We start from the raw sequence: 12,702 nt of genomic DNA, 5'->3' as shown, positions 1-12,702 counted from the left end.
TGTGTGTGTGAGAGAGAGAGAGAGAGAGAGAGAGAGAGAGAGAGAGAGAGAGACAGGCTCTGGCTCTGTCACCCAGGCTGGAGTGCAGGGCTCACTGCAAATTCCATCTCCCAGGCTCAAGTAATCCCCCCACCTCACCTTCTTCGAGTAGCCAGGAACACAGGCATGACACCACACCTGGCTAATTTTTGTATTGTGTGTAGAGACAGGGTTTCACCATGTTGTCCAGGCTGGTCAAGAACTGAGCTCAAACTATCCGCCTGCCTTGACCTCCCAAAGTGCTGGGATTACAGGTGTGCCCAACTGCTATAAACATCTTATGACCATGGGTGGTGACTGGCAAGAAATGTGCCTTGCTAGTTTTAAGATGGAGTTGATTTTTTAAAATAGTGTCACCCTGGCTCTCCTATGCTCCCATTGCCCAATTTGACAACCAACATGATCTTTCTGATCACCTCATCCTTACTTAAAAAACATCACTGCCTCTCCAGTGTTCTTACACTAAAGGTATCATCTGCCTAACTTACTTTAGGAATGCCTGTATGCTCTGGTATTGTTTAAATATTCCCAGCTTTGCCACTTCCCATCTCACACCAACATCCAGTCATCTGGAAGATCTTTCCATTCCTCCAGTTCTCTTGTAACTAAAACAGCTTCAGACTTACCCCTCACTCCCACAGGTAACTTGCCCGTAACTCTTCTTGTAGAACTCAAATCTCATCTATTGTTCTCTCCTTCTGTCCCTGACTTAATTCATAAATCTCTGATGGATGTTCCCTTGTGGTCCTGTTGCAAGGTTATTCCGACCTAAACAGAATAGACTATATTGCTTGCTGGGAAGATGCACATGCGATCTCTAATATATAGTAGGTCCTCAATAATTACTGGTGACTGGTAAAGCAGCCAAGGCCTTTTGACTATAGATAGATCTTATTCTATGTTAATAACAACATTAGCACAAGATTCTATTCCCCTGCTGGACATTATTTATATTTGATAATGAATTAACTAATTCTCTTTGACAGCACAATAGGTATTCAGCTTACAGTCGAAAATGCAAGGCAAGGTACACAATTAGACAGATCCAAGCCCTGACCCCTCTGAGCTTTAAGCAGTCAGGTAACTATTTGTTCTGAAAAGTATTAACTGTTCTATCAATATTAAACTTCACCGCACAACGCCTTGTGTTCATTGGCCTTGGTCTCAAAGCAGTTTGCTGGCACATTCCCTGAATTTATATTTATTTATTTATTTAGAGACGGAGTCTTGCTCTGTCGCTCATCCTGGAGTGCAGTGGCGTGATCTTGGCTCACTGCAACTTCCGCCTCCCAGGTTCAATCGATTCTCCTGCCTCAGCCTCCCAGGTAGTTGAGATTACGGTCGTCCGCCACTACGACCGGCTAATTTTTTTGTCTTTTTAGTAGAGACGGGGTTTCTCTATCTTGGCCAGGCGAGTCTCGAACTCCTGACCTCGTGATCCACCAACCTCGGCCTCCCAAAATGCTGGAATTACAGGCGTGAGCCACAGCACCCAGCCTCCCTGAATTTAAAGAACAGCCCTGACAGACCCCGCCTCCCCACTCAGGCCACGCCTCCACATTTAGGACTCTCTCCGCCCAGTCCCGTCTCCGTACTAGTGCTTGCCTCAAGCCCTGCTTCCTCTCCCAGCCTCGCCTCCTCACTACGGCCTAACTCCAAGCGCTTCTCCCCGACCGGCCCCGTCTCCACACTACCGCCTGGTCCTCAACTCCGCATCCCCGCTCCGACCCCAACTCCCTGACCAGCCCCGCCTTTACGCTCAGGCTCCGCCTCCCCGTCCGGTCTTGCCTCCATACTGCGGCCCTGTCCCAAGCCACGCCCCCACACGGCCCCGCCTTCACGCTTGGCCTGGCCCCCAGCTTCCCCTTCCTGCTGCGCCCTATCTCCGCACTCCTGCCTGGTCCCAAGCCCCGCCCCACCTCCTGCCCCGCCTCCACACCCCCGAGCTCCGCCTACAGCCCCCGCTCTGTCTCCCCACTCCACCTGGTTCCGACCCGACCTCCCGCCCCACCTCCACATCCCGGGCCCCGCCTCCAACCCCGCCCTGTCCCCCCATATTCGGGCTGGTTTCCACCCCACCTCCTCTCCGCCCCTTTTCCCACTCCGCCCCGTCTCCACACTCCCGAGCCCGCCTCCAACCCCGCCCTGTCTCCACACCAGCCTTGTCCCGAGCCCCGCCTCCCGCCCCGCCTCGCTTTGCACACTCTCGAGTCCCCGCCTCCCGCCTTCACACTCCCGAGCCCCGCCTTCCTCCCCGCCTTCACACTCCTGAGATCCGCCTACATCCCCGCCCTGTCTCCTCACTCCGCCTGGTCCCGAGCCACGCATCCCTCCCCCGCCCTGCCCCGCCCTGCCCCGCCCTGCCCCGCCTTCACACTCCTGAGTTCCGCTCGGTCTCCACACTCGAGCGGCACCTCCCTACCCGGACCCACCTCTGCACTCCGGCTGCCAGCCTTCTCTTCCACGCTCCGGCTCCGCCTCTATCTCCACGCCCAAGCCAGTCCCTTAGCCCCGCCTCCACGTCTCGGTCGCAACTCCACATCCTGGTTCCCATCTCTACCTTCCACGCATCCTCGAGCGCTTGGCTCGGCCCTGAGCCCTGAGCCCTGAGCCCTGAGCCCTAAGCCCTGCGCCCTGAGCCCTAAGCCCTGCCTCCCGGTCTTGGCCCCGCTGCCCAGGCCTGCACCGCGCCTCTCTGCCCAGGCCCAGGCCCAAGCCCAAACCCAAGCCCCAGTCCCTCTTCCACACTCGAGTCCGAGCCCGGCGTCTCAGATCCAGACCCACCTGCCTGAGGCGGAGCTGCACCAGGTGCGGGCCCGGGGCGTGGCAGGCTTCTCAGAGCACCAGGTGCGGCTTCTGGGTCAAGAGGGCCGCCTCCGGAAGCACCGGGGCCGGGCTCCTGCCGTGCCGCCGCTGCTGCCTTCCCGCCGGGGCCCCGCTGCTGCGCGTCGCCCTCTGCCTCCTGTGCTGGGCCCCGGCGGCTGTGCGCGCCGTTCCCAAGCTCGGGGTCTGATTAGAGACAGTCAACGACGTAAGTGAAGTGTCGGGACCGAGGCGTGGCGCGTCTCGGGCCTTCAGGGCCCTCACGGGGCTTCACTTGACCCCGGGCTTGTTCACCTGGTCTCTGCCGGGCCTGCTCCGGGTCCCCTAATACCATCCCCGAGCCTTTCGTCTGTTACGAGCGGGGAGCAGAGAGCAGCCCCTCCTCCGGCCCGACCTAGGCTGTGGGGAAGAGCAGTCAGGACTGCGCATGGGACGGCTCTCCAGTCCCAGAGCTCGGACTGTTTCTCAGGGTCACCATTCCCGACGCCCCGGCCCTCATTCTGCTCTGACATGTTTTGGCTGGATCAGGTCCTTGTTTATTCAGACCTAAGCCCAGAATCTCTTGGCACATCTAGCAGCATCTTTGGGATTTGACTCGTCCTGTCCAGATGCAGCCACAGTGGGCCACATCCCTGAGGCCGCAGAGAGGACTTCCGCGCTTCAGTTTCGGCATAAACTTGGAAAGCGCGTCTGCCGCTTCCTTCTTAAAAAAAAAAAAAAAAAAAAAAGAGAAAATTTAAATGGGGAAACGTGCGGTAGTCATCCTACCTCTATTTCTCTCTTCCTGAGTTCCTGAATTTCTCTACAGCTCCTATCACAGTTCCGGGAGTTTGTGAGTAAGAGTGTGGGTGTGTGTGTGTGTGTAGGTGGCGCAGAACTTGTGATTAGGGAGTGCTTGAAAGGTGAATCTGGAGGCATGAGTAGGTGGAAACTTTCCAAGGCAGGCTATTAGAAAACTTGGCATCCAGTAATTAGAGGAGGTGATGTGGGAGGGATGCAGGAGCAGAATTATGGAAAGTCTTGCAAAAGAGAGACAGGAAGTCTGGAAGAGGCATTATCTCCTGCTTCTCTAGGGTCAGCTGACTCATCCAGCAATGTTTGGGATGGATATTTTCCGTGGACATATGAAATAATGTCCAAGTTCCAAAGATGAGACTTATATTTTGGTTCCCTTAACCAGAAAAAGAAAGTAGTTCCAAAGACTACAGATGCTTCCCACAACACAAAAGCTACTCATAGAAACACGCTGAGTACCTTTCTGGATCTTTAAGACTTAGTGCAGCCATTTCCTCTAGGAGTCTTCCAGGTTGGCGACTTATTTTGTGCACCAGCTATATAGTCTGCACATTTCCATTATTTAATTTCTCTGAACGGGGAAAAAGCAAAACTCGGTGAACTACGCTCATGGTTTCCTGCTACTACTATGGTGAATAGTCAATGTAGCTGTATTGGAAGTGAATCAGCTGCATGCATATTGTTAGATTACTTGAACATATCTGTAAAGATATGTACAGACCATATCTGTAAAGATCTTTGCCAAGTGTACTTCTTCCTGCATGAGGAAGAGAAGTTTGCTCCTCGAGTGCTGTGTGACCTTTAGTCTAATTTTACTCTTATGTGACCCTGGGCCACTAGAAGTCTAAAAGCCCTTCTCTCCCAAGAGTGGACTTACTGTTTTCCTCATTTCAAGTTGTCAGAAACAGAAAAGGAGAGTGGGGTTTTCTCTCATTTGTATAATTCATCTAAAGATGAATTACAGGATCAGATCTGGAAGTTAAGCTATTGCAGAAATTAGGCAGGAAATGCAGAGGGCTTAAATTAGGGCAATGGTGACAGGGATGGAGAGGAAGAACTAAATTTGATGAATGTTTGTGAGATAAAGTAGGCATGCCTGGGGATTGGGCTATGGAGGTGGGAAACTGGAAGGAGCTATGGCTTGGGTGACTGTAGATGGTACCACCTCCAACCATCTACAGTGTAGGAAAATTAGTGAGCAGAGAGGACTGTGTCTGGTTTAAGACAGATGTGTCCTTTGGGAGGCCGAGGTGGGTGGATCACAAGGTTAGTAGTTCGAGACCAGCCTGACCAAGATGGCGAAACCCCGTCTCTACTAAAAATACAAAATGTAGCCAGGCACTGTGGCAGGCGCCTGTAATCCCAGCTACTTGGGAGGCTGAGGCAAGAGAATCACTTGAGCCCAGGCAGCAGAGGATGTTGTAAGCCAAGATCGCGCCACTGTACTCCAGCCTGGGTGACGTAGTGAGACTCTGTCTGAAAAAAAAAAAAAAAAAAACCCAAACAGGTGTGTCTGTTGGACAACCCCCAGTGGACATGTCCTTTAGGCAGTTGGGTATGTGGATCTGGAGCTGAAAGGAGGGATCTGAGTTGGGAATTTTATTGTTATTATTGTTGAAACTGTGTTGGGGAGGGGGAAGAGGGTAGGACCACTTGTCCTATCAGTGGTTTTTTTTTTTCAATTTCTTTCTTTCTTTCTTTCTTTCTTTCTTTTTTTTTTTTGAGATGGAGTCTAGCTCTATTGCCCAGGCTGGAGTGCAGTGGCACGATCTCGGCTCACTGCAACCTCCGCCTCCCGGCTTCAAGCCATTCTCCTGCCTCAGCCTCCCGAATAGGTGGAATTACAGGCATCCGACACTATGCCCAGCTAGTTTTTGTATTTTTAGTAGACACAGGGTTTCACTGTGTTGGCCAGGCTGGTGTCAAACTCCTAACCTCGTGATCTGCCCACCTCAGCCTCCCAAAGTGCTGGGATTACAAGCGTAAGCCACTGTGCCTGGCCTTTTTTTAAAGGTTCTAATCACTTATACATTTAACACAGTTTCTAACTGCAGGACTTTTATTCTTGAGGAGAGAAGACAGTAAATAACTAATCAATTATTTGATTTTAATTGTGGAAAGGTTATAAAGAAGAAAGGGTGCTAGGGATTATGTAAGGGAGGGCCCGGCCTGATATGAGCCACGGTGGAAGAATTCCTTCAGAATGGACTTTTGAGCTGGGCTTTGAAGGGTAAGAAGGAGCCAACTAGATGAACAAAGAGTGAAAGGAAGGATTTTTAAGTAAAATTTTCAGAGTGACCACTAATCCTGAGGGCAGGAAAGGATATCATGCTTTTCAGGAACTGGAAATTTGCTGGAGAGGTGCGCAGGCCTTGATTATTCAGGGTTCTATAGGCTACAAAAAGAATTTTGGTCTGTTGTAATTGCATTGGTAAACCATAACAACTTGGAGCTGGGAGAGGGGGACAGTTCTTTGTCAAACGTATGTTCAAATTGACACCAAGAGTATGCAAATGCAGATAGTTCATGTCATGTCTGAACAGCACTAATCCTGAAATGGGAGCATCTTTTACTTCTTATATGTCACTGGCCCTGGCTGAGTCTGCTAGAGGCAGGAGCCCTCCTGATCCTCACGGTAACTGCAGGAAGTAGAATCATGACAAGGTTTTTTGTTTTGTTTTGTTGTTTTGTTTTTGAGACGGAGTCTTGCTCTGTTGCCCAGGCTGGAGTGCGGTGGTGCAGTCAGGGCTTGCTGCAGCCTCTGCCTCCCAGGTTCAAGCAATTCTCCTTCCTCAGCCTTTCAAGTAGCTGGAACTACAGGCGCACACCACCATGCCTGGCTAATTTTTTGTATTTTTAGTGGAGATGGGGTTTCACCATGTTGGCCAGGATGGTCTTGATCTCCTGACCTCATGATCTGCCTGCCTTGGCCTCCCAAAGTGCTGGGATTACAGGTGTGAGCCACTGCACCCATCCATGACAAGGTTTTAAGCAAGTGAGTGATTTGATCAGATTTACATTTAAAAAAATACTCTGGTCCGAGAGAGGAGTGCAAAGATTAGAACTCTATATGTTGTGGGGTACAACTACTCTTAAACAGTTACAAAAGAAACTTTTTAACAAAATCTTTTATGTTTGTTTTTCATTTTAGAAATCAGGACCTTTGATATTTAGGAAAACTATGTTTAGCTCTACAGATATCAAGTTTTCTGGTAAGTATAATAAGATAACAAAATACATATATATATATAAACAAATGCATTACTGTAAACGAATATAACATATATAATAAACTAAGCAAATGTTTTGTTTTTAAGTGGTTCTGACATTTTAAGGTTTTGTTTTGTTTCAGTCAGGACTTGGTTATTTACAAGAATGGATTTTTCTTTTTTTTTTTTTTTTTTGAGATGGAGTCTCTGTCACCCAGTGCAATGGCACAGTCTTGGCTCACTGCAACTTCCAACTTCTGAGTTCAAGTGATTCTCCCATCTCAGCCTCCTGAGTAGCTGGGATTGCAGGTGCCTACCACCATGCCCAGCTAATTACTATATTTTTAGTAGAGATGGGGTTTTACCATGTTGACCAGGCTGGCATTGAACTCCTGACCCCAGGTGATCCACCCACCTCAGCCTCCCAAAGTGTTGGGATTACAGGCATGAGCCACTGTGCCCGGCCCACAAGAATGGATTTTTCTGAACCTCTTTCAGAAAATATAATATGAATCATTTTATAAAAATTATAATTAATGTCTAATAGACAAGCAAAAAAGTATTTGGTTTTTGTGAAATTTGACTTTGAGTCTCAGATTTTTAAAACTAGATAAATTGCTTTATGAGTATATGAATGTCATGATTGTGATAAACCCTTTATGGCCTTGAAAATTTATAAAAGTTAAAATATTCATTAGGTAGGGACTGTCTTTTCTGTGTAAATACTGATGTACAAGAACTACCAAGGTTTTTCAAGAGTTTCACTGGGTTTATATTGGATCATATTCACTGTGGCCTAATCCCTCTTATTGTTTCCAGTAACCTAACCAGGAAAATTGGTTGCCAGAGTTAGAGTCTCAGGATAAAGAGCAGTTTTTTGCTGGGTAGAGCAAACTGACTTCCACAGGATCCAAAGCCATGCCTCTTTCCTCTTTCACACAACAGATCATGCTCCACTCATTTGTTGGGGGAAATTCTGCCTTTTATGCAGTCAGGCTAGCCAGCAGCTAGAAAGCAGAGGTGGTTTTGAGCAGCTCTGTAATATAGATCATCAGTGGTGATAAGAGCTTGGTAAGAGGAAAGTGAGGGAGGGGTGTGTGTCCGAGCTCCCGGAGAGAGAGGGGGGTGTGTCTGAGCTCCCGGAGAGAGAGGGGGTTTGTCCGAGCTGGCGACCGGCCTTACAGTGTGCACAAATAAAGGATTACTCACTTTTTAGTGTGTACCCAGTAGTGAAACCGCTGTGTAAAATGATATCTCTGTCTTAAGTTCTTTGAGAACTTTCCAATCTGCTTTCCAAAGTGGCAGGACTAATTTATATTCCTATCAACAGTGTATAAGTGTTCTCTTTTCTCCACAGCCCTACCAACATCCGTTGTTTTCTGACTTTTTAGTGATAACTCTTCTGAGTGGGGTGAAGCTGCACACCTACAGTCATCTCATCTTTGATAAGGCTGACAAAAACAAGCAATGAGGAAAGGACTGACTCCCTGTTCAATAAATACTGCTGGCACAATGGGCTAGCTATATGATGAAGATTTAAACAGGACGTCTACTTTCAACATGTATAAAATTACCTCAAAATTGATGAACGATTTAAACATTAGACCTCAAACCATAAAAATCTTTGAAGACAACCTAGAAATACTCTTCTCAACACTAATTTTGACAAAGAATTTTTGGCTTAGTATCCAAAAGCAATTGCAACAAAACCAAAATAGACAAGTGGGACATAATTAACTAAGGAGTTTCTGCTGAGCAAAACAAACAAACAAGCAAACAAAACTATCAGCAGAGCAATCAGACAACCTACAGACCATGAGAAGATATTCACAAACATTGCATCCACCGAAGTCCTAACATCACATCCAGAATCTATTGGAAATTTAACAAATTAAGAAGCAAAAAACAACCTCATTAAAAACTGGCTAATTTATCTGTGTCCCCACCGAAATTGAAACTCGAATTTTATCTCCCAGAATTCCCAAGTGTTGTAGGAGGAACCCGCAGGGAGGCAATTGAATTACTGGGGCCCATCTTTCCCATGCCGTTCTTGTGATAGTGAGTAAGTCTCACGAGATCTCATGGATTTATCAATGGTTCCCGCTTTTGCTTCCTCCTCATTTTCTCCTGCCACCAACACGTAAGGAGTGCCTTTCACCTCCCATCATGATTCTGAGGCCTCCCCAGCCATGTGGAACTGTGAGTCCAATTAAAACTCTTTTTCTTCTCAGTTTCAGGTATGTCTTTATCAGCAGTTTGAAAATGGAATAATACATGGGCAAGTGACACAAACAGACACTTCTCAAAAGAATACACACAAGTGGCCAGTAAATATATTTTTAAAATGTTTAGCATCACTAATCATCAGAGAAATGCAAATAAAGTTTCTGATTTCTGTCACTCTATGTCCATTTTTCTTGTTTTGAACTTCATAAAAATGGAATCAAATATCATAGATCATTTTTTTGTAAGGGACTACTTTTGCTATTTGTGAGCTTCATTCATGTAATTGCATCTATCAAGTTTTTGTCATATATGAACATATGTATGTACTCATACACATATAGGTATTTCATATCTGAATCAGTCCATTACATTAATAAATGACAGTTTACTAAGTAAATAAATCAGTTCATTAAGTTAATAACTGACAATATGTATATCTATTTTTCCATTGATGGAATTTAAATGTTTCCATTATAAATATGTTAAACAAATCTGTTATAAATATCTTTGTACAAGTTCTTCTGCTTATATTCTCACAATTTTATTGATAAAATATGTAGAAATATAAGTATGCATCACCTTTTTAGCTTTATGGAGCTATAGCTGAGTAATAACATTTTATGTATTTAATGTACAACATTTGATGTATTGATGTATTTGGGAAAATGCTCATCATGATCAAGGTAATTGGTACGCTTATCATCTCAGAGAGTTATCATTTTATGCCTTTAATTTATTGTGTGTGTGTGATAGGAACACCTAAGATCTACTCTTCTGGCAAAAGATAAATTTGTAATATAATATTCATTAGCATTGTCACATTAGTGTGCATTTCATCTCCAGAACTTCTTCAACCTGTGTATCAGTCCGTTCTCAAACGATTATAAAGAACTACCTGAGACTGGGAAATTTATGAATGAAAATGGGTTAGTGACTCACAGTTCTGCAGCCTTAACAGGAAGCGTTACTGGGAGGCATCAGGAAACTTTTGTGGAAAGTGAAGGGGAAGCACGGACCTTCTTCACATGCTGGCAAGAGACAGAGAGAAAGAGCAAGAGGAGGTATGCCACACTTTTAAACCATGAGTTCTTCAAAGAACTGTATCCCAACAACATCAAAGGGGAGGGTCGCCCCCATGATCAAGTCAGTCCCCATCAGACGTTTCGTACAACACTTGGGGATTAAAATTTGACATGAGATTTGGGTGGAAATACAGAGTAAAACCGTATCATTCCACCCCCGGCCCCTCACAAATCTCAAGTCCTTCTCACATGGTAAAATATAATTATCTCTTCTCAACAGTCGCCCATTCTTAACTCATTTCAGCATTAACACAAAAATCTACAATCTAAAGTCTCCTCTGAGACAAGGTAAGTTTCTTCTGCCTATAAACATGTAAAATCAAAAACATGTAATATCCATATGGGAGATATTGGCCGTAACAAAAGGGGTACGGGCCCCATGCAAGTCCAAACCCCAGCAGGGCAGTCATTAAATTGTAAAGTTCCTTGTCTCACATCCAGGACACACTGATGCAAGAGGTGGTTTCCCAAGGCCTGGGAGACTCCACCCTTGTGGCTCTGCAGGGTACAGTCCCCATGGCTGCTTTCACAGGCTGGCATTGAGTTTCTATGGCTTTTCCAGGCACACTGTGCAAGCTGTTGGTGGATCTACCATTTCGGGATCTGAAGGATTGTGGCCCTCTTCACACAGATCCAGTAGGCAGTGCCCCAGTGGGAACTCTGTGATAGACCTAACACCACAATGTCCTACACTGGCCCAGTAGAGGCAGTTCATTAGGGCTCAGCCCCTGCATCAGACTTCTGCCTGAATATCCAGGCATTTTCATACATCATCTGAAATCTAGGAAGAGATTCCTAAACCTCACTTCTTGCCTTATGTGCACCGGCAGGCTCAACACCACATGGAGGCAACCAAAGCTTAGGGCTTGCAGCCTCGGAAGCACTGGCCAGAGTTGTACCTTGACCCCTTTTGACCATGGCTGGAACAGGAGAGTCAAGCATGCAAGGTGCCATGTCCCAAGGTTGCACAGAACAGTGGCATTCTGGGCCTGAACCATGAATCCATTTTTCTCTCCTGGGCTTCAGGATCTATGATGGGAGGGGCTGCCACAAAGATCTCTGAAATGCCCTGGAGACATTTTTTTCCCATTGGGCTCATTACTTATGCAAATTTCTGCAGTGAGCTTAGATTTCTACCCAGAAAATGAGTTTTTCTTGTGTACCACATGGCCAGGCTGCAATTTTTTATCAAACTTTTATGCTCTGCTTTCCTTTTAAATATAAGTTCCAATTTCCTACCACCACTTTGTGAATGCACACGACTTAATATTCACAGAAACAGCCAGGTCAAATCTTGAATGCTTTGGTGCTTAGAAATTTCTTCTGCCAGATACCTTAAATCATCTCTCTCTAGTTCGACATTTCACAGATCACTAGGGCAGGGGCAAAATGCCACTAGTCTTTCTGCTAAAGCATAGCAAGTGTGACCTTTACTCCATTTCATAATAAGTTCTTCATCTCTCTGTGATACCACCTTGGCCTGTACTTTATTGTCCATATTGCTATCAGCATTTTGGTCAAAACTATTCAACACGCCTCTAGGAAGTTTTGAAATTTTTCCACATCTTCCTGTCTTCCTGTGATCCCTCCATGCTTTTCCAACCTCTGCCCATTCCCCAATTACAAAGCCACTTCCACATTTTCAGGTATCTTAATAGCAGTACCCCATTCCTGGTGCAAATTTTTGGTATTAGTCCATTTTCAGGCTGCTATAAAGAACTACCTGAGACTGAGTAGTTTATGAAGAAAATAGTTTTAATAAACTCAGTTCTGCAGGCTAAACTGGAAGCGTTACTGGTAGGCATCAGGACACACAATCATGCCAGAAGGGAAAGGGGAAGGGGAAGCAAGAACCTTCTTCACATGGTGGTAGACGAGAGAGAGCAAGTGAGCGGGAAGGGGCCACACCTTTAAACCAACAGATCTCTTGAGAACTTTATCATGAGAACAGCAAAGAGGAAGGCCACCCCATGACCCAATGTCTTTATATTAGGGCTTTCCTTCAACATGTAGGAATTTCAGTTTGACGTGAAATTTGAGTGGGAACACAGAGCCAAACCATAACAACCTGCATAACTGAAAGATTTTATCCTTGACTGATATCACCCAATTTTTTCCTCCTCCAGCCGCTGGGAACTACCATTCTAGTCTGCTTCCAATAGTGAATATTTTGGATTGTACATATAAATGAGATTATGTAACATCTGTCTTTCTGTGTCTGGCTTATTCGACTTAGCATAATGTTCTCATATGTTGTAAATGTAAGAATTGCCATGTTTTTTGGATGAACCTGGAAAACATCATTCTCAGCAAACTGACACAAGAACACAAAATCAAACACCACATATTCTCACTCATAGGCAGGTGTTGAACAAGGAGAACACATGGACACAGGGAGGGGAGCACTATACACGGGGGTCTGTTGGGGGGAGGGGGGATAGCATGGGGAGAAATGCCAGATATAGGTGAAGGGGAGGGAGGCAGCAAATCATACTGCCACGTGTGCACCTGTGCAACAACCTTGCATG

The 12,702-nt window shown here is 46.0% G+C and overlaps 1 long non-coding RNA gene across 2 annotated transcripts; it reads left to right on the top strand.

Annotated features, from left to right (window-relative positions):
• The first annotated feature begins 2,985 nt into the window (after window positions 1-2,985).
• On the top strand, window positions 2,986-12,375 carry LOC105727633 (uncharacterized). 2 transcript variants are annotated; one of them, XR_010340840.1, is made up of 3 exons: window positions 2,986-3,070; window positions 6,809-6,869; window positions 8,224-12,375. It is a non-coding gene; the product is annotated as an uncharacterized LOC105727633 (long non-coding RNA). The 2 variants fall into 2 exon arrangements; XR_001109836.3 differs by lacking the exon at window positions 2,986-3,070 and adding an exon at window positions 3,581-3,694.
• Window positions 12,376-12,702: the final 327 nt, after the last annotated feature.

This window comes from Aotus nancymaae, unplaced genomic scaffold, assembly GCF_030222135.1.
Source record: "Aotus nancymaae isolate 86718 unplaced genomic scaffold, 86718_ANA_hifiasm-v0.15.2.pri h1tg000155l, whole genome shotgun sequence".
In the NCBI taxonomy this organism is placed as follows: Eukaryota; Metazoa; Chordata; class Mammalia; order Primates; family Aotidae; genus Aotus; species Aotus nancymaae.
Note: the sequence above shows the minus strand (reverse complement) of the source record. Positions and strands in the feature narration are given on the sequence as shown.